Genomic DNA, 21,642 nt, shown 5'->3' with positions numbered 1-21,642 from the left:
TTATCTGTTGTCATTCGTCAATGAAGAGATAAGTACCCTTTCCGACGCATTACCAATTTATCATACCATAATCTCATAACATCAAATCCAAATAACGTGTTTTCCTCATGTGACTGCTAGCTCCTGACAAGAAATACGGAATAGCTCGGAGACAGACTGGAGTACAAATTTTTTTTTTAAATGTAAAATGGATAAAACGCTGAATTCCGCTGTAATAAATCTAGAATTCCGCCAAAAAATCTGCTATCCGCTAAATTATATATTTCTCTGCCGACAGTCTTCTGATTCCGCCAAATTTAGCGGAAAATCTGCTAACTTGGCAACACTGATAATCCTATTCACAGGCTCGCTTTACTTTCACTTCTCCCCAAATCTAGTCACCCTACACAGTAACTGCTTACAGACAGCTCGATTTGAATGCAGGGCTGCTCAACACACGACTGTTCCTTACTTAGATTCTAGTGATTTACAGTCACATGCAGTGAACAACTAAACAGCAGGACGGTACTCACAAAATGACCAATTACACTCACAGTAGCTGCTCCGGTCATTGACTCTACAATGATCCTCTAGCCACGGAAGCAGAAAACACTCGCTACTCTCAGATAGTACACATTCTTCCGTTCCGTACGCTGTTTTCAGTTCAGCTACTCACTAGTCTCTCCAATGCAACAGCCACAACTCCTTGATCAGCCCTCAGTGGAACACTAGCAACATCCAACACCTTTCTCGCCTTTAGCCCAGCCACCGAACCCCAACACTGACTCTAACACGACTCCACCACGGAGTCAAACACTGACAGACTGTCCGTGGTTAGCCTCCCTTTTTATTGTTCAAGTGATGTGTACCAGAATATTTGTGATGTGGCTAGCGACAGAACATTCTCGTATCTCCCAGAAACTCATAGATAAGCCAGCTAATGAAAACAATACACAGAAAGGCTGGCTGGGGGATCCCTGGTCTCCTGGCCATCTGGCTCTCTAGCCCCAGTACCGAAAGGGGCTGGCACATAACATTATCCTTCAAATGGTGGAAAAAATTTCAAAATCGGTCCACTAGTTTCTGAGATAGCCTGTTACAACATAAACAAACTCACAGTCTCTCTCTATATCGTCGCTGCCGGGACAAAACCTCCTATGTGAAATATTTTAGTTTAGAACTTTGGGCGGTAAGGTTCTGTCATCTGAAGTGCAATATTGTGTGAATATTGTCAAGGCATTCTCGCTCTTCATAATGTATGTGCTGTGAGTCAGTATATCTTCAAAAAAAATTATCACACAGGAGGTTTTGTCCCGGCTACGGGAATGTATTACTACCGGCGGGTGATACTTGTATCCGGGTATTCATAGTTCTCCAGTCCTTGAATTCAGGGATGCAGATGCCTTTGATGGCTAACGAGATCAATCCTGGTATGAAACATATGACCACTTGGTTGCTTCTTAGAGGGTGGAGGTTGTGGTTGAGCCTGGCATTGTTAATGCTCCTGACTTTTTCTGTTTCCTGTCTATGATGTTCACGTTCAATTTGTGCAACAGCAGCTGCAGTAGTTGTGCATGAGTGCGGTCTTCTGCAGTGATATACGAAGTGCTTGGATCAATGTCAGTGCCCCTGAGGGTGTTCTTAATCCGGTCATTGTAGTGTTTCAGCAGGGCACCATGAGGTCTCCTACCTGTACTGATTTTAGTATACAGAATTTTTCGAGAAAGTCTGTTTCTTTCATGCTCTATACATGTCCAACCCATCCGAGTTGGTGACCTACGATGGTGGCCTCTCTACTGTTCATCTTTGCCCACGCCAGAACTGTTGTGTTTTGGAATGTAGTCATCCCATTTGAGGCTTGTTATATATCTGATAAGGGAACTATCAATACGGTCATATCAAAGCAAAGAAATTTCGTAGAGAAGATGAGGGGACCATAAGAAAGCAATGTACAAAAATATAGCTGCCATTTTGAGTTGTAAGGTCCCAAAATTGACACAGAAATGTCTAATAGGATTACACGCATTAGCATATAGCTGGACGTAGGCTGCCCTGGTGACCAGCTGAAGCGAGCGCGTTACCTTGAGCTTTCTATGCCAGGCTGTTAACATATGTTCCTTTGAGAGAGCAGTCATGAATCCAGCTAATGTTTTAGAGTATGCATTACATTATTTCCACAAAAAAAAGGTTTCTCCTTTTCCCGTGAAATAACTTCAGAAGAAAGGGAGATGGGTCGACATGTGATCAAACTAACTGCAGATCATCCCATGGGTGCCAGCATTGTCTTGGACCTATGTCTGGAGGAGAATAGTGACGGTGAAAGTTATAGTAGAAGCAGCGAACCTCATCTGCATGACCTAAAAGAGAAGGCGCACACCGTTGCGAGGTATGAAAGGTGTTATGGATCTCAGAGTTTGAGCCATGATCTGATTCCCATGAATTCAGTGAACAGACACTGTAGTCACCTAATAAATCTACTAGTTCAAGCTATGCTTCCAGTCCACAGAAGAAAGTGAAACAAACTGTAAATCTTGCTTACAAGAGGAAAGCCTTAAATTTATGGTTAAATAAGGGTGGGGTTAAGAAGTGGCTTTCACAAAAGTTGTAAGACGACATCGCTACAACAACTGTACAGGTGAAAGAACCAATTAGAATCTACATCAGTAAGTCCCGTTGAAAACAGAAAATTATTTTTGCGCTTTGCAGAAGCAAGAAGGCTGAAGTGGAATGTTTGCGATGAAGACATGCAACTGTGGGCCTTGGAAATTTTCAAGAGAGATTTCAATGGGACGAACTAATTTCAGCATATTACCTAGTTGGTAGAGTAGTTTCAAGAAAAAGTACAGAATATAAAGTAGAAAAATCACGAAATTTGTATCCCATGCATATCTGCAAGAAGAAGAAAATGATAAAGTCGCAAAGAAATTTGTGGAAGCAGCTACAGAGAGACTTTTAGACTACACCCCTTCTTCAATATACATTATAGATTAAAGTGGTTTCGTGCGCAAAATGAAAACAAAAAAAACTCTTATCCTCATTGGTGAGATACGTACAGAAACAGTTCCCCATCCATTCGTACACAATTATGCCTACAATTAGTATGACCGGTACTCTTTTTATGAAATTATTCATTGTACTACGGGAAGTAACTGGAACTCACGGTCTGAGAGTTTCCAAAGAAATGTTTCATGCTAGAAATATAATTTTAACATCCACAAAATCAGGAAAGATGGGAAAAAGGAATTAAAATATTGGTTTAAAGAAAACTTCCCATTTGCAGAAAGGAATCTATCTTGAAGACATTCCTTCAGGCAACAATATAGAAATTCTCCATATTCCTCCCAGCACTACAGGAAAAATACAGCCCTTGGACAAGTTTTTCTTCTGGCAATGGAAGGCTTTGCATCGCCATTTAACAGACTTTGTGCTGGATTATGAAGACTTTCAGTTTGATGTTTATCAGAAAAACAGCATACTGAAAATGCAATCCTTCCTTCATTTTCAATTTTCTTCCCCACAGTTCGAGGATATGATTAAATATTTGTGGTTCGCAACCAATTAGACAACGGAGAGACCTCCCGAGTTTGAAATGCCTGCAAAAGATTGCCTTCAAACAAGTAAGGAAAGCAGTGTGGCCTTTAAAGTGCATATTCGTTGTGCACGGTGCCAAAAATATGTGTGTTTTTATCGTGCGATTAATGCACCTCATTTATGTTTCTCAATCGTTCTCTACCAATAAAGTGACCTTGGCGCAAGACAACTTGCCAGTTTGTTCTATCACCAAAACTGCAACTCTACTGTGCACCACGCCAGCCAGCAAGATGCAACGGTTGACCAATAGCTGCGTTGTCACATGGATTTTGCATCAAGATTTCAACACAAAGTTCAAAATGGCAGCTAAATTTTTGTGCATCACTATTTTATGGTCTCCTCATCCTCTCAGCGATATTGCATTGTCTGTTTCAATATGACCATATCAAGAGTTCACTTGTGAGTTTCCATTGATAGAATCGTTCTACTTTCTTCAAATCATGGCGGTAAATAGTGCAGGTTTCACATCCATAGAACAGGGTGGAGATGACAACTGCTCGATACATCATCAATTTTGTATATATATATATTTTATATATTATATATATAATTAGATCTTTATTCAGGAAAACCCGATACGTAAGACATCTGAAAGGTATACATAGTCTGTTCTCCACATCCTCCGTTGGGTATGGTAGTTACTAGAGGGAATACTTCCTAGATAAAGGAAATGATATACTTGTTCTAGAGGCATACTGGAGATAGAAATACTGAAAAGGCAGTTCCAGGAGATGGCCATGTGAGTATCTGAGTATCTTTGTTTTAAGAATGTTGATTAACCATCAAATAGTTCATATGCCCTAGTAAAACAGTTAACTGACATTTGTCGCTCATCAGGTGTATGAGCTGGAGAAGCGTTGTCATCTGCATATTGCAGTTCCATTACATGGGTGGGACTAGCAAGTCTGGCCTGATTGAATTGTCTTCCATCAAGCCTATACTGAAGTTCCACACCTGTGTTCTCAGATGATATTTCATAGAAGATGGCTGTCAGGTACAAGGCAAAGAGTGTTGGTGCAAGTAGACAGCCTTGTTTAAGCCCATCTGAAATTTCATTCTGGTACAACTCTTGTCCAAGCATATTATCATAGAGTGCCTATATCACTCCAACAAATGTTCTGAGCAGCCGAATCACCTTAAAACGATCCACATTGCTTCTCTACGCACTGTATTGAAGGCTGTAGAATATAAGAATCCATTATATTATCAAATTCTAGTATATTTGAAAATGCTTGAGAAAGATCACGAAAAAAGAATTGGAATTTCTCCATCTACAGATAGCCCTACAACTTATTCATCCTTAGTTGAAGCTATAGGTGGCAGCAAGGAGGTTCTTGTCACACCTATATCCCTCGCTCCTCCACCTCCTCAGGTGCAAGAGCAAGGAAGAACGCATCATCAATATTACACCAGACACAAGACTGTGAAAGAATAACAGGAGTTACTGTTCCAAAGGAAAGCAGGCTTAATAAGAATTGACAACTAAGAATTAGTTATATTTTCATCTGCATTAATAATAAGAACCACATTGTGATATCTAGTTTTCTTCATTTCGACAATTACCTATAAACTGTATAATTTATAATTTGACCTTTTTTCATGAATTATTAAGAAAAGAATATTCATTTAGGACATACTCTCTATGGAATATTGTACAAGTGTTTCCTTGACAACTGCTTTCAATTGTAGTAATAATTTATATATTTTCTCTTGAATTTTTGTTTGTTTTAATGTTGTCAATCTTAAGTTAATTTTAAGGACACTTCCTCTTAAGCATTACTTTGTCAATTTTATATATTTTTCATCTAAACAGTGTTATGTGGCTGAAGATGTTGATAAAATATGAAACATGTACCACTTTTAACCATTAAATTGCCTTAAGCAATCATTGTATCGATTAGGTGGAAAATATTAAATACTTAATTGGCCTTTTCTATATCGTAGAACACAAAAAAGCAAAGGCTCTTGTTGTTCTCTGCACTTTTCCTGGAGTTGTTTTGCACAGAAGATCATATCAGTTGTGTCTCTTGAGGGATGGAACTCATATTGGAATTCAGGAAATATCTTCTCAGAGATTACCTGGAGACGATTCAACAGAATTCTAGCAATTATTTTACTAGCTATGAAGAGTAGTGATGGGAAAATTTACCCGTGTTTGAGCGGGATCGAGCCGACCCAATACGCGCTGAGGTTCGAGCATGTTCGAAGCAACCTCGAGCAGTCACGTGACTAAAGGCGGAGTGTGACTCGGGTTATATCTTGTGGGGAATAAGGACTGCCCATAAAATTAGAAGGCTTAGATTATGATAATATTCTGTGAAAAGAGCAAAGCATGTATCCGAAATATTCGCCGCATATTAACGGAAGTATTTCCTCCCAGGCAGTATTTGTGTATCTTGTAACAACCGTATGTTGGGCGCAACATTATGAATATGGAAATATTATTCTTACATTGTCATGCTTTAGGCGGCTAAAACAGCTGTGTAGTGCAGCAGGTGAGGTGCTCTTTCTGTCCTCAATGTTGGGGGGTTTGAATCTCCTCCTTGGGAAAGAACTACCCTTTTTGCTCGTACAGAACAATTTGACTAAGAAAGGATTGATGTCTCATCAATCGTGTACACAAATATATTAGTTACCTAGCTGCTACCCGCGGCTTCGCTCACATGGATTTCGTTATTTGACAGAAGTAATCGTTCCTTGGTACTGTACTAACACATTATATGAAAATCCTTAAAGTATAAAAATTCACCAAAAAATTGAGCTTTATTTACCCCAGAAACTCTTTGTAAACAACGTTTGTGTACTGCCTTTTGGGGCTAAGATAACCAAGTGACATAGAACTGTACATGTGAGAAAAAGTCTTCTCTAAACTCAGACAAAACAAACATGTTTCTTTATTTTTGAAGGAGATTCCCAATACCTATTTCCACGTCTGTAAGATCTTCAGTTTTTGAGATATATGCATCCCAATAAAAAGAATTCATTGCATCCGGGAGATAGTAGGTTCGAATCCCACTATCGGCAGCCCTGAAGATGGTTTTCCGTGGTTTCCCATTTTCACACCAAGCAAATGCTGGGGCTGTACCTTAATTAAGGCCACGGCCGCTTCCTTCCAACTCCTAGGCCTTTCCTATCCCATCGTCACCATAAGACCTATCTGTGTCGGTGCGATGTAAAGCCCCTAGAAAAAAAAAAGAAAAAAAGAATTCAACCCCTTTATCAGACCTTCCTCCAACCCCATGTAAGTAGATTTTCCGAAAACAAAAACATGCATGTTTCTTTATTTTTAAAGGAGATTCCATATAACAATTTTCACGTCTGTAACATCTTCAGTTATTGAGTTATACTGTAAGTATCCACTTAAACAGAATTCAACTCTTCCTTTACTTATTTTCACCCCCCCCCCCCCCTTTAAGTCGATTTTCCAAAAACAAATAAGTATGCGTTTATTTTTAAAGGAGATTCCAAATACCAATTTTCATGTCTGTAACATCTTTAGTTTTTATAGATATAAGTATCCTATTAACTAATTTTTCAATTTTTTCACCCCTTACGTGGATTTTTCGAAAACAAAAGAAGAGATGTTTCTTTATTTTTAAGGAGATTCTAAAAGCCAATTTTTACGTCTGTAACATCTTTAGTTTTTGAGATATAAGTATCCTCATACAAAGAATTCAACTAATTTTTCAATTCACTCATCCCCCCCCCCCCCTTTAAGTGGATTTTCCCTAAACAGAAGAATATGTGTTTTTGAGATATAAGTATCCTCATAAAAAGAATTCAACTCCTTTTTCACCACACACCTGTTAAGTTGATTTCCCCGCACACACACACAGAGGCATGATTCTTTATGTTTAAAGGAGATTTCAAATACCAATTTTCACATCTGTAACCTTCAGTTTTGAGATATAAGTATCCCCATTAAAAGAATTAACCTTTTTTCACTTCCTTTCACACTCCCCCTGCCCTTAAGTGAATTTTCCAAAAACAGAAAGTGTGTGTGTTTCTTTATTAATAAATGATCTTCTAAAAACCAATTATCATGACTGTAACATCTTCAGTTTTAGAGATATATGTGTCCTCATAAAAGGTATTCAACTCTTTTCAACCCCTGCCCCCAAGTTGATTTTCTCCCAAAATGCGTGTTTCTTATTTTTAAAGGAGATTCCAAGTACTAATTTTCACGTCTGTTACAACTTTTATTAAATATAAGTATCCTTATACTAATTCAAATAATTTTTCAATTCTTTCACCCCCCTCCCCCTTAACTGGATTTTTTGAAATCTAAGGAATATGTGTTTCTTTACTTTCAAAGGAGATTCCAAATACCAATTTTCACATCTGCTACATCTTTCGTTTTTTATATAATAGTACCTTCATACAAACAATTCAACTAATTTTTCAATTCTCCTCCCCCCCCAAGGGAAGGAGATTACAAATACCAATTTTCACATCTGTAACATCTTCAGTTTTTGAGATATCAGTATCCTAATAAAAAGAATTCAACTCTATTTTCAATTTTTTACACCCCACTCAAGTGGTTTTTCCAAAAACAAAATAATACATGTTTCTTTAATTTTAAAGGAGATTCCAAATACCAATTTTCAGGACTGTGATATCCTCAGTTTTTGGGATATAAGTATACTTATTAAAGGCATTCAACCCCTTTTTCACCCCTCCTAGTGGGATTTTCCAAAAATAAAAAATGCGTGTTTGTTTATTTTTAAAGGAGATTCTAAATACAAATTTTTACATCTGTAAATTTTTAAATTTCTGAGATATACTGTACACTCATTTTAAAAATTCACCCTCCTTTTCACCCCTTAGTGCAGAATATCCAAAAATCCTCCCTTAATGAGCACCTATATTGTAATACACTGACTGACAGAGCAAATGCAACACCAAGAAGGAGTGGTCAGAACTTTATGCCAATTGCAGGGTAGACTGACGTCACTGAGGTATGCTCATGATGTGAAATGCGCCGCTGTGCTGCGCACGTAGCGAACGATAAATGGGACACGGCGTTGGTGAATGGCCCACTTCGTACCGTGATTTCTCAGCCGACAGTCATTGTAGAACGTGTTTTGTGTGCCACAGGACACGTGTATAGCTAAGAATGCCAGGCTGCTGTCAACGGAGGCATTTCCAGCAGACAGACGACTTTACGAGGGGTATGGTGATTGGGCTGAGAAGGGCAGGTTGGTCGCTTCGTCAAATCGCAGCCGATACCCATAGGGATGTGTCCACGGTGCAGCGCCTGTGGCGAAGATGGTTGGCGCAGGGACATGTGGCACGTGCGAGGGGTCCAGGCGCAGCCCGAGTGACGTCAGCACGCGAGGATCGGCGCATCCGCCGCCAAGCGGTGGCAGCCCCGCACGCCACGTCAACCGCCATTCTTCAGCATGTGCAAGACACCCTGGCTGTTCCAATATCGACCAGAACAATTTCCCGTCGATTGGTTGAAGGAGGCCTGCACTCCCGGCGTCCGCTCAGAAGACTACCATTGACTCCACAGCATAGACGTGCATGCCTGGCATGGTGCCGGGCTAGAGCGACTTGGATGAGGGAATGGCGGAACGTCGTGTTCTCCGATGAGTCACGCTTCTGTTCTGTCAGTGATAGTCACCGCAGACGAGTGTGGCGTCGGCGTGGAGAAAGGTCAAATCCGGCAGTAACTGTGGAGCGCCCTACCGCTAGACAACGCGGCATCATGGTTTGGGGCGCTATTGCGTATGATTCCGCGTCACCTCTAGTGCGTATTCAAGGCACGTTAAATGCCCACCGCTACGTGCAGCATGTGCTGCGGCTGGTGGCACTCCCGTACCTTCAGGAGCTGCCCAATGCTCTGTTTCAGCAGGATAATGCCCGCCCACACACTGCTCGCATCTCCCAACAGGTTCTACGAGGTGTACAGATGCTTCCATGGCCAGCGTACTCTCCGGATCTCTCACCAATCGAACACGTGTGGGATCTCATTGGACGCCGTTTGCAAACTCTGCCCCAGCCTCGTACGGACGACCAACTGTGGCAAATGGTTGACAGAGAATGGAGAACCATCCCTCAGGACCCCATCCGCACTCTTATTGACTCTGAACCTCGACGTGTTTCTGCGTGCATCGCCGCTCGCGGTGGTCCTACATCCTACTGAGTCGATGCCGTGCGCATTGTGTAACCTGCATATCGGTTTGAAATAAACATCAATTATTCGTCCGTGCCGTCTCTGTTTTTTCCCCAACTTTCATCCCTTTCGAACCACTCCTTCTTGGTGTTGCATTTGCTCTGTCAGTCAGTGTATAAGTGTATCCTCAAAATTTCATTTCTTTATGTCCAGTAGTTTTGGCTCGGCGATGATGAATCAGCCAGGACATGTTATTTTATATGTATATAGATTTGCTGCATAATAATATGTATTATCTGATTGCATGAAATATATCAAAATCAAAAGTATCCCTTCTGTGACTTGGGATTTCAAGCTGTATACTTACAAAATTTCAGGTCAATCGGTCCAGTAGTTTTTGAGCCGATCCAGAACAAACTACAGATACCATCTCTAAATCATAGTATAGATGATTCGCATGAACTGATGACAAACGTGTTAACAACTGAAGACAAAATATCATAAATTTTTAGTCTTATCTTATAACCATTCAAATTTGTAACTATTTTGACATGTGTTAATGTTAAGACAATATACTTTGTTTTCCTTTTTCTGTATTTATACGGCCCAAGCAATATATTTTAGTAAACAATTAGTTTAGCCTATTCTGATGAAGGCATTTGTAACAAATCATCAGACAAACACAAATTCTGACTATATCCAATAAACAGATATGGGTCGAAATGATATAATGTACAAAAGACACGGAATTAACATTAAACAGAAGAATCGATTATGTCCAGCATAACACACTTACACATTCTATTCAAGTTTTCTGGGCGTTAGTAAGAGCAAGTCGCTAGGTTGTGATGCACACAAAAGCTCGAGCAAAGCTCGAACTTGTTTGAACTCTGATGTCATCTGTTCGAGCAGCTTGAGCCGGGCTTAAGCACATCACTAATGGAGAGTTGGGATATGCCACGGCAATTACCACAGATGCTTAGACTGCTTTTTTTAAGGATGGTGACAATGGTGGAATTCTTCACGTCAGCGCGGACCTTGCAAGATTCCCATATTAGAAGGATCAGGGAGAAAAGCCTCCACTTTGGATGAGCTCGAGGGCATTGTTGTCAGGTCCAAGAGCCTTTCTTGGTTTTAGATTATCAAGAGTCTTTCTAAATTCCTGAAAAGTAGGTGGAGGAAGTCTTCAGCAGCAGAAGAACTGTGGTTTAAGAACAATCTGGAGTGTTCCTTTCAGCAGTTCAAGGTATTCTATCAGTGAAAATGGTAATGTTGTCGGCGGTTCGGGGTGCCCGATGAGGAACGAACAGGTCCGTACAGCTTTTTCATTAACCCCCGTGTGGGGGGAAATGCAGACGAAGAATACACCCACGGTATCCCCTGCCTGTCGTAAGAGGTGACTGAAAGTGGCGACCAAGGGATGTATGTATTAGAATCATGAAACTATTGTCGCGGCCACCAAATTAGGCGGGTGAGGAAAATTGCGCTGTCGTCAGATATGGGAACGGCGAAGCGACAGATGGTCGAGAGTCTCGTACCCCTGGGCACGGATTGGCAACACTGATCGTGCAGTGCTGTCAAACTGAAGCCCATCCGCTCCAGGCCACCTTACCCGAGCCATTCCCTGTCAAGCAGCTGTTGAGCTCACATCGTAAAGGCAGTTAAAGATGGATAGTGAATGTGAATTGATTTGGGCTCAAGTCAAGAGAGAAGTGGCAGAGAGGAACAAGACATTCAAAATAAAGGGCGTAAAAAAACTCACGTCAGAAGCCATCGACCGTGCGACTGTTGCAGATTGGGAAAAGTGCTTCAATCGCGCGGAAGATGTTCAAACAGACGATTGGGCCAAGGAAATAGCAAGGGACAAAAGAAAGGAGCCATTCATCATCAGTGTAAAAGACGACTCGACAGATAGTGAGATGAATGATGACAGTGACTAAGACTGCCTTGAAGCCAGAAACCGATTCTTACTTCATTGTATATTAATGTAAACCTATTCTTTAAAGTAGGTCTTTTCCTATATTACTCGGTACAATATACAGTATTCAAATATTTATAAAGTAATAAAACTGATACGGATTAATATGTAATCCGAAAGTATTTACGGGGTCCTGCAGCCTGTGTTGGTGCGCGCGCCCCGAACTGCCTCAGCTAGTGACATTAACATGATCTCTTTCCGGGCCGTTTTCCAGGAAAATTACAAGACTCGCGGAAATAAGTTTCAGATAAAAAATATAAGTCAGGCGATTTTTTACATTTTTCCCGCAGACAAAATTTTATTGGCTGAAGAAATAAAAACTTGGCCGCTTACTGAAATTTTCAATACATGATTCTATGGATTTAAACTTACTCGTTCAAGATTTTATTTTTCATAATTATTTAAAGTGGTTTATATGGAAAATAGTTATTCCACTGGAATCAGCAGTCTTTTCTGTAGCTTGTAGTATAATTTGTCTCGAAACATTGTATGAAGTAACATCAGAAGCTTGAGAGAGAACAACTTGCCTCGCGCTCCGAAATGATGTGTTCAGTTAGACATTTCTTCGCCAGTTGCTACGTAACCTTGGCAACAGCGTAATTTCTCTGACCCACCTAATTTTGTGGCCGCGACAATACTTGTGATTAGTACCATCAATTCAACAATGATACAAAAGTTTATTGAGATCCACCTATTCAATACACATTGGATTCTTAAAAATTAAGATTTACATCTTTTCATACTAATTTAATGGGACATGTTTCGCCCAATGTATGGGCTTTATCAGCCGTAATCTGATGCCTAAAAGATAAAGATCAGGATCCTGATTGCTCTGGTCAAAATGTTACATGGAGAAACGTGTGTTTTAAAAATGAGGAAAACTTGTTGCGAGTTCGTAAATGACAATTTACACAATTAAAACGTGTTTAAAAATATGTACAAGTAAAATGAGTAATGTTGGTGCAATCTTACATTAAAATCCTTAAAACATTTTTAAAATAGCCAAGCTGTCCTTATTTACATGAACAATAAGAAAATCTATGGCTAAAATTACGGCCTTGAGATACAACATCAAAATGAATGGAATCTGGTTAAAGGCATCTCAAATTGAAGTCGTAGAATGGTTACAATGAACCTTAAGTGGCTTAATCATTTAAAGAAGACATAAAATATTCTTGTAGAAAGTTTATAGTATTATCATAGAGTATATAAGTGTGTGACCGAGGGAGTTGTTGCTGTTGTTATTAAACCTGTATTTGTGAGGTGAATCCACAGTCTTCTTATTTTTGTTGAAAAAATGATAAAAGGTTCTCGACTGAGTGTTGTCATGTGTGACTTTACTAGCTGATGCAATTGTTTCCTCGTTGTGCTAATAGTCAAATGGGAACACTCATGCTTGATTTTGACTAGAGCAATCAGGATCCTGATCTTTTATCTTTTAGGCATGAGATTACAGCTGATAATACCCATACAATGGGCAAAACATGTCCCATTAAATTAGTACGACAAGATGTAAATCTTAATTTTTAAGAACCTAATGTGTATTGAATACGTGGATCTCAATAAACTTTTGTATCATTGTTGAATTGATGTACGGACCAGTCATGAGATTTGTAACATGTAATTAGTACCACCACGCGGGGAACACCATGGGTCGCCTTTACTTGCTAGTAGTACCACTATGTTGGTACACAATAGGTTTGTGATTAGTAGCAGCAGAGAGTGGTTCACTGTGGGTTAACTGTCCCTGTGATGATGTGTGGAACACCACGGGCTTACATTACCTGTGATTAGTACCATTATGTGAGAAACACCACGGGTCTGGACGTTGCCTGTGATTAGTACCACTATAATACCAATATAGTTGGTCCGTTATAGGACATTATAAATTTTCCAGCTCATTCCTGGTTACCAGCGTTTCGCCCCCGTGTGCCAGGTTGTGCTCATCATAGTACCACTATATGCGTGACACCATGGGTCTACGTTGCCTGTGATTATTAATACCCACTATGTGAGGAACACCACGAGATAGTACGAGCCCATGTGATTATGCGAGAAACACCATGGGTTTGTGTTGCCTATGAGTGACGCCATTATGTGAGAAACACCGTAGGTCTGCGTTACCTATGCGATATACAATACTTGTGAGTAGTACCATAATGTGTAGAACACCGTGAGTCTATGCTACTTTTGATTAGTACCACAACATGACAAATGCCATGGCATTCTAGTGATTAAGTACCAATATGACGGGCCTTTGACCTGGATTTTGGACCCCTTTAGTCAACAAGCATCATCGATTCAGGATTGTGCTTTAGAAGCAGTCCCTTGGTCAGTAATACATGAATCTGATTCAAGATAGTTTCTGGGAAGGTAGGGCCTTGTGGGTCAGATCCACTGAATGTTTTAAATTTGTATTCCTCCATTCATTCTTCATCATCACATTTTGAATTCTGGTTAGTGGATGATTTTGGACATTTAAATTGTCATTACATTTCATACCATTAAGGGCCAATGACCTAGATGTTAGGTCCCTTTAAACAACAAGCATCATCATCAGCTCTTTTACTCCAGCATAAAATGTCTGTAGAACTCTGGCATTAGATAGATTTTGGAGTTCATTAGTATAGATTGCCAAGAAAATCCATTACATGGTTTCCCAGAAATTGCTCCGCAGTGCATTTTGGAAAGAGGAAGAACCTTCGGTCCTCCCAGAAAGGTTTAATTATCTCAATAAATTCAATTCTGGGACTATTCCAAGTTATGAAAGAAATGGGTGCTACTTGCATACTTACTTCGCGATTTAGCCAGGACTGCTTGGAGAACTTTTACTCAAATTTGTGTATTTTATAACTACTTCACACTATATGAAGTAAGAAATAGATTTAGACTGCTAATTACAGGAAATAGATACAAGTGATCGATCTCTGTCCACAAGCACAACAGTTGTGGAAGACATAACTGATAATCCGTCTTATTTAAATATCAGTAGGCCTACGCCCAGCAAGAATACAGAAGATGACTTCATGAACTTTGTAAGCAGTGAATTGTGCATCACTGAGAGGGCTTCACCAGTGCGTATTGAAAGTTCTACTGCTGATGAACTTCAACTAGAAGATCTCCTACTAAGCGAAGATATCGATGATTCAGTTGAAGTCACTATGCATCAAAACATCATCCTATGTACCAAAAGAAATATCTTTCAGGGTACATTGCATTTAAATGCAAAACAGTTGACCCAACACTTGGTTTTCCTAACACAGTGCAGTTTTCCATGAGACGGGGGTCCAACGTTGCTCACGTCTGTAGATTTAACCTGAAAGAACCCTACATGTGACCCCTGGGTGGTGCTAAGGGAGCAACAGCAAACAGGCGACCAGACGTAAAGTTTTACCTTCTCGTCTAGATACAGTACAGAATTATGATGAACACGAATGAATTTTCCAAAGGTCCTTCCAAGGCCCAATCAACCACTAGGAACCTGGCACCTGTTCTTCGTGTATGTCAACTAAACATTGAAGGTATTAGTCGTGCTAAAAGGGAAGCCTTGTCCAAACTGCTATTTTCTCATGAAGTTGACCTGGCGGTCATACAGGAAACACATTGCACTGATGAGCAGCAGCTCCAAGTTAGAGGAAAAATTCCGGGTTACGATCTCCTGGGAGCAACCTATCATCATGCCTATGGTAATGCTACATACGTGCAAAACACTGTAGATAATGCCTTTCTTCTATCTACTAGCACCGAGGAGGACAACCACTCCATTGTCATCAGAATATGTGACACGGAGGTCTCAAACATCTACAAACCTCCGAATTCTAAGTGGCCCAACCATGTTGTAGATATTCGACCACATTTCAACAGTCACCACCAGGACTGGAAATACAGAACTAATGATGATAATGGGGAAGCAGTACTAGAATGGATGGATAGAAACAACCTCTTTCACGTCGTCCTTGATGCCAAAGACCGGGACACGTTCAAATCAGCAGCCTGGAAACAGGGGTATTGTCCTGATCTGTGCTTTGTGTCCACAGACAAAGGAAACAAACCTCTACCAACTACTCGAAAAGTGCTTAACGACTTCCCTCATAGCCAGCACAGGCCTGTATTATACGAAATTGGCATCCAAATCCCTCTGATCACATCTAGCCCTCAACCACGCTGGAATTTCAATAAGGTCAACTGGCCTGGCTTCGCAGAAGAACTTGATAAATGCGTAGGTCGGATGCCACCTACACATGACACTTACGAAAGATTAGTAGGAGCTGTGGTGTCAGCAGCAAAGAAACATATCCCTAGTGGGTTTCGCAGGGAATACATCCCTGGATGGAACGAGGAAAGCGAAAACCTTTCCCAACAATTTATTGAGAGCAGTGACCATGAAATTGCAGACCAGCTTCTACACAGCCTAGATGCAGCCAGGAGGCAAAAATGGGAAGATAACGTTAGTTCTCTAGACTTCACTAAATCGAGTCGACAAGCATGGTCTCTCCTAAAGAAGCTTGGAGACAGAAAAGCAACTGGACAGACAATGTCAGAAATCTATCCAAACAAGATTGCCTCTCATCTGGTCATGACTTCCAAAAGAAAAAGAGACAAGAAACTTACTAAGACCTTAAAGAAAGAATTGAAACTCCTGAAAAGTGTCCCGGTGGCACACTCCAAACCATTTAGCGTGGAAGAAACATAGCTATCAGTGACACTAAATCAGGTAAAGCCCCTGGTGAAGATGGTATACATTCAGAGTTCTTTGCTCACTGTGGAGAAAAGGCTCGTGCCTGGCTGGCTAAATTGTACACTGATATCCTTGAAAGAGGCAAAACACCAAAACTATTCAGACAGACAAAGTTTATTGTCTCGCTTAAGAAAGGTAAACCAAGTCAAAAACCTGAGAGCTACCGCCCTATTGCCTTGCTCAGCATTGCATATTAACTACTAGAAAGACTTCTGCTCAACAGAATTGGTCTCAAGATACTCAAGAAAATTCCAGTGGAATAGGCGGGCTTTAGACTACTGAGAAGTACAACAGATCAAGTTATGGCTCTTACAACTTACACAGAAGCAGGCTTCCAAAGAAAACTCAAGACTTCAGTGGCATTCATAGACTAGACAGCAGCCTATGACACAGTCTGGAAAGATGGATTACTCTACAAGTTCCTGAAAGTGGTCCCATGTAGGATAACTGCATGACTCCTGAACAACATGTTGAGTCAAAGACAATTTTGTATGTACAATGGGACAGCTGTAAGCAGCCAAACATCGCTGAACAACGGTCTGCCACAGGGGTCAGTTCTCGCTCCTTTGCTGTTTAGTTTATATAGTGCAGACATGCCAAAGACACTTTCAAGGAAATTCGGATACGCAGATGACTGGCCACTTGCTATCAGGGACAAAACAGAAGAGATCCTGACTGAAGACCTCAAGACACTGGCACACTACTTTAAAATATGGGGACTCCAACCAAACATCAGCAAAACTGAAGTTTGTTGCTTTCACCTAAACAATAAAATGGCTAACAGGGAGTTAAATGTGTACATGGACAACCAGAAATTGAGACATAACAGGTACCCTAAATATCTAGGAGTCACACCGCATAGAACACTGTCTTATAAACATCTCCTGAACTTCTCTGCCAAAAGTAAGAACTCGCAACAATATAATTCATAAGCTGTGTGGAACAACTTGGGGATCTACAGCTGCAACTCTGAGATGTTCAGCTTTAGGGTTGGTGTACTCGACTGCTGAATATTGCGCAGCTGTTTGACTAAATAGTGCCCACACAAACATCATAGATACCCAGCTGAACACTGCAATGCATCTCATTACTGGCACAATCAAATCTACTCCCATGCAGTGGCTACCAGTGGTAAGTCATATCCCTGCTCCAGATCCCAGACGTAAAGATGCTCTCCTAAGAGAATTCAGTAAAATAGTGAATAACCCAGAAGTCCCGATACATAATGACAACGGCGATGCGAATATTAATCGTCTGCATTCGAGAAAACCACCAACTAGAGATGCCATGTACTTGTGGAACAGCAAATACCAAACTTCTGCTGAATGGAAGAAGAGACTCAACGACAAATACTCCCCGACAATGCCTTCTGTGAAGAAGATGCCGCCATCTGGTTTCAACCTCCCTCATAGACTATGGTCCACACTGAACAGGATCCGAACAAACCACGGGAACTGTGCAGCCTTCCACTACAAGTGGAACAGAATCCCAACGCCTGAGTGTGACTGTGGCGCTACACAACAGACAGTAAAGCACATCATCGAAGAATGCAGGACTAGAAAATGGTGCTAGTGGCAGTGCTAGTGACTTTGCTTTTGCAACTCCAGAGGCTATAGAGTACATAAACAATTTGGACATACATATATAGTGTAGATCTTATCTCTAGCCATACACTAAATAAATAAATTTCCATGAGACACAATAATGGGATATCAATTGTATCCAAAGGAGAGCTTATTTCTTCTACAAGGAATGGATGCACATAATAACTCGGTTTGAAGTGATCTGTAATTTCCATGGACCTGAAACCATTTCAGGGTGTAAAGATGTGATTACTGTAAATAGCTTTTTCAGTGATTACAAGTTAGTTTCCAGAAGTCTGCAAATGAACAGCTTTATGTAAGTATAGGACAACATTTATTTGCATCAGACACTTAAATAGAAAACTTAAAATCCTTGCAATGCAAAAAAAGAATTGGCTGTGGGTTGTTTCAACTTGACATAATTTTGGAGATTCTCCCACTTCTTTTTCTACTGCTTTTCCCACAGGTTTGGGATTCTTCGTGCGAACTGTGTCACACATGTGGCTTTGGCCCTGTTTTACGGCCTGATGCCAACCAACCCTATATGGGAGATGTAATCAATATTGCATGTTTCTGTGGTGGTTGGTAGTGTATTGTGTCGTGTGAATATGAAGAGGAAAGTGTTAGGACAAACACAAACACCCAGTCCCCAAGCTAGAAGAATTAATCAGAGGCGATTAAAATTCCCGACCCGGCCAGGAATTGAACCTGGGACCCTCTGAACCGAAGGCCTCAATGCTGACCATTCAGCCAATGAGTCAGACTGGAGATTCTCCCACTAATTCTTGGATTTGACAGAAATGTAGTCCGTTTCCTCTTATGATCTGTTTAGAGATCTATGCATCGTATAATTGTGAATTTAATTTGTGCTGTAAAGTAAGATGTAGCTGCTGCCATGTCTCCCCGTTCATATACAGCAATCAATCAATCACTACTGATCTGCATTTAGGGCAGTCGCCCAGGTGGCAGATTCCCTATCTGTTGTTTTCCTAGCCTTTTCTTAAATGATTGTACAGAAATTGGAAATTTATTGAACATCTCCCTTGGTAAGTTATTCCAATCCCTAACTCCCCTTCCTATAAATGAATGTTTGCCCCAATTTGTCTTTTTGAATTCCAACTTTATCTTCATATTGTGATCTTTCCTACTTTTAAAAATACCACTCAAACTTATTCATCTACTGATGTCCTCCCACGCCATCTCTCCACTGACAGCTTGGAACATACCACTTAGTCGAGCAGCTCGTCTCCTTTCTCCCAAGTCTTCCCAGCCCAAACTTTGCAACATTTTTTAAATGCTACTCTTTTGTCGGAAATCGCCCAGAACAAATTAAGCTGCTTTTCTTTGCATTTTTTCCAGTTCCTGAATCAAGTAATCCTGGTGAGGGTCCCATACACTGGAACCATACTCTAGTTGGGGTCTCACCAGAGACAAATATGCTCTCTCCTTTACATCCTTACTTAACCTGTAAATACCCTCAAAACCATGTGCAGAGATCTGTACCCCTTATTAACAATCATATTTATGTGATTACTGGTACCCCAATGAAGATCTTTCCTTATATTAATACCTAGGTATTTACAATGATCCCCAAAGGGAACCTTCACCCCATCAACGCAGTAATTAAAACTGAGAGGACTTTTCCTATTTGTGAAACTCACAACCTGACTTTTATCCCCATTTATCATCATACCATTGCCTACTGTCCATCTCACAACATTATCAAGGTCATTTTGCAGGTGCTCACAATCTTGTAACTTATTTATTACTCTGTACAGAATAACATCATCTGCGAAAATCCTTATCTCTGATTCCACTTCTTTACACATATCATTGATATATATAAGAAAGCATACAGGTCTAATAATACTCCCTTGAGGAATTCCCCTCTTAATTATTACAGGGACAGATAAAGCTTCACCTACTCAAATTCTCTGAGTTCTATTTTCTAGAAACAGTGCCACCCATTCAGTCAAGTCCAATTGTACTCATTTTTGCCAGTAGTCTCCCATGATCTACCCTATCAAATGCTTTATACAGGTCAATCGCCATACAGTCCAATTGACCTCCTGAATCCAGGATATCTGCTATATCTTGCTGGAATCCTACAAGTTGGGCTTCAGTGGAATAACCTTTCCTAAACCCAAACTGCCTTCTATCAAACCAGTTATTAATTTTGCAAACATCTCTTATATAATCAGAAAGAATGCTTTCCCAAAGCTTACATACAATCAATGTCAAACTGACTGGCTTGTAATTTTCAGCTTTATGTCTATCGCCCTTTCCTTTATATACAGGGGCTACTATAGCGACTCTCCGTTCATTTGGTAAAGTTCCTTCATGCAAATAATAATCAAACTAGTACTTCAGGTATGGTACTATATCCCAGCCCATTGTCTTTAGTATATCCCCCGAAACCTTATCAATTCCAGCTGCTTTTCTAGTTTTCAAATTTTGTATCTTACTGTAAATGTCATTGCTGTCATAGGTAAATTTTAATACTTCTTTAGTATTGGTCACCTCCTCTATCTGGACATTATCCTTGTAACGAACAATCTTTACATACTGCTGACTGAATACTTCTGCCTTTTGAAGATCCTCGGATACCCACTCCCCTTGTTCGTTGATGATTCCTGGAATGTCCTTCTTGGAACCTGTTTCTGCCTTAAAGTACCTAAACATACTTTTCCATTTTTCACTAAAATTTGTATGGCCACCAATTATGCTTGCCATCATGTTATCCTTAGCTGACTTCTTTACTAGATTCAATTTCCTAGTAAGTTGCTTCAATTTCTCCTTACTTCCACAGCCATTTCTAACTCTATTTCTTTCCAACCTGCACCTCCTTCTAGTCTCTTTACTTCCCTGTTATAATATAGTAGATCTTTACCATTCCTTACCACCCTTAAAGGTACAAACCTATTTTCACATTCCTCGACAATTGTTTTAAACCCATCCCAGAGCCTGTTTAGATTTGTATTTACCGTTTTCCACCGATCACTTTCCACTCCCTCATGCCTGTTTTATCAGCCATATGGTACTGCCTAATAGTCCTAATTTTGATCTCTTCCTTTCTTTCACATTTACTTTTAATTACCACAAAAACAGCTTCGTGATCACTAATATCGTCTATTACTTTGGTTTCTCTATATAGCTCATCTGGTTTTACCAGCACCACATCTAGAATATTCTTCCCATCACTTTCTGAATCAGGTGCTCTTCCCATAATAACTTATTTGCCATTTGTTGGTCATGCTTCCTATCGTTCACATTACCTTCCCAATTGACGTTTGGTAAATTGAGATCACCCGCTACAATCAGGCCCCGATTTACAAATGGGCAGACTGGGCATTTGCCCAGGGCGCCAGTTTTTGAGGGGCGGCGTCGTCGGATCGAGTAATTATGGCCTGCATAAATTACAACTTAAATTCATTACACTCAAATTACTTTTACTTTTCACAAATTATTCCAATTATGTTATTAGCCTATATAAAACACTTTAAACTATTCTAACTTTAAAACCTGAATTTAATCTCCATATTAAAATTTTATGAAGAAAATGAAATAACTGCAAACAATAAGAAAGGTATTATTTAACTCGTGCGGGGACTGGGTGGGCAATTGTAGTTGGTGGCTTGGCAACCCTGATAGTCTA

The sequence above is a fragment of the Anabrus simplex genome, chromosome 1 (assembly GCF_040414725.1).
Source record: "Anabrus simplex isolate iqAnaSimp1 chromosome 1, ASM4041472v1, whole genome shotgun sequence".
Classification (NCBI taxonomy): domain Eukaryota; kingdom Metazoa; phylum Arthropoda; class Insecta; order Orthoptera; family Tettigoniidae; genus Anabrus; species Anabrus simplex.
The sequence above is the reverse complement of the archived record's forward strand: the minus strand, read 5'-3'. Positions refer to the sequence as shown.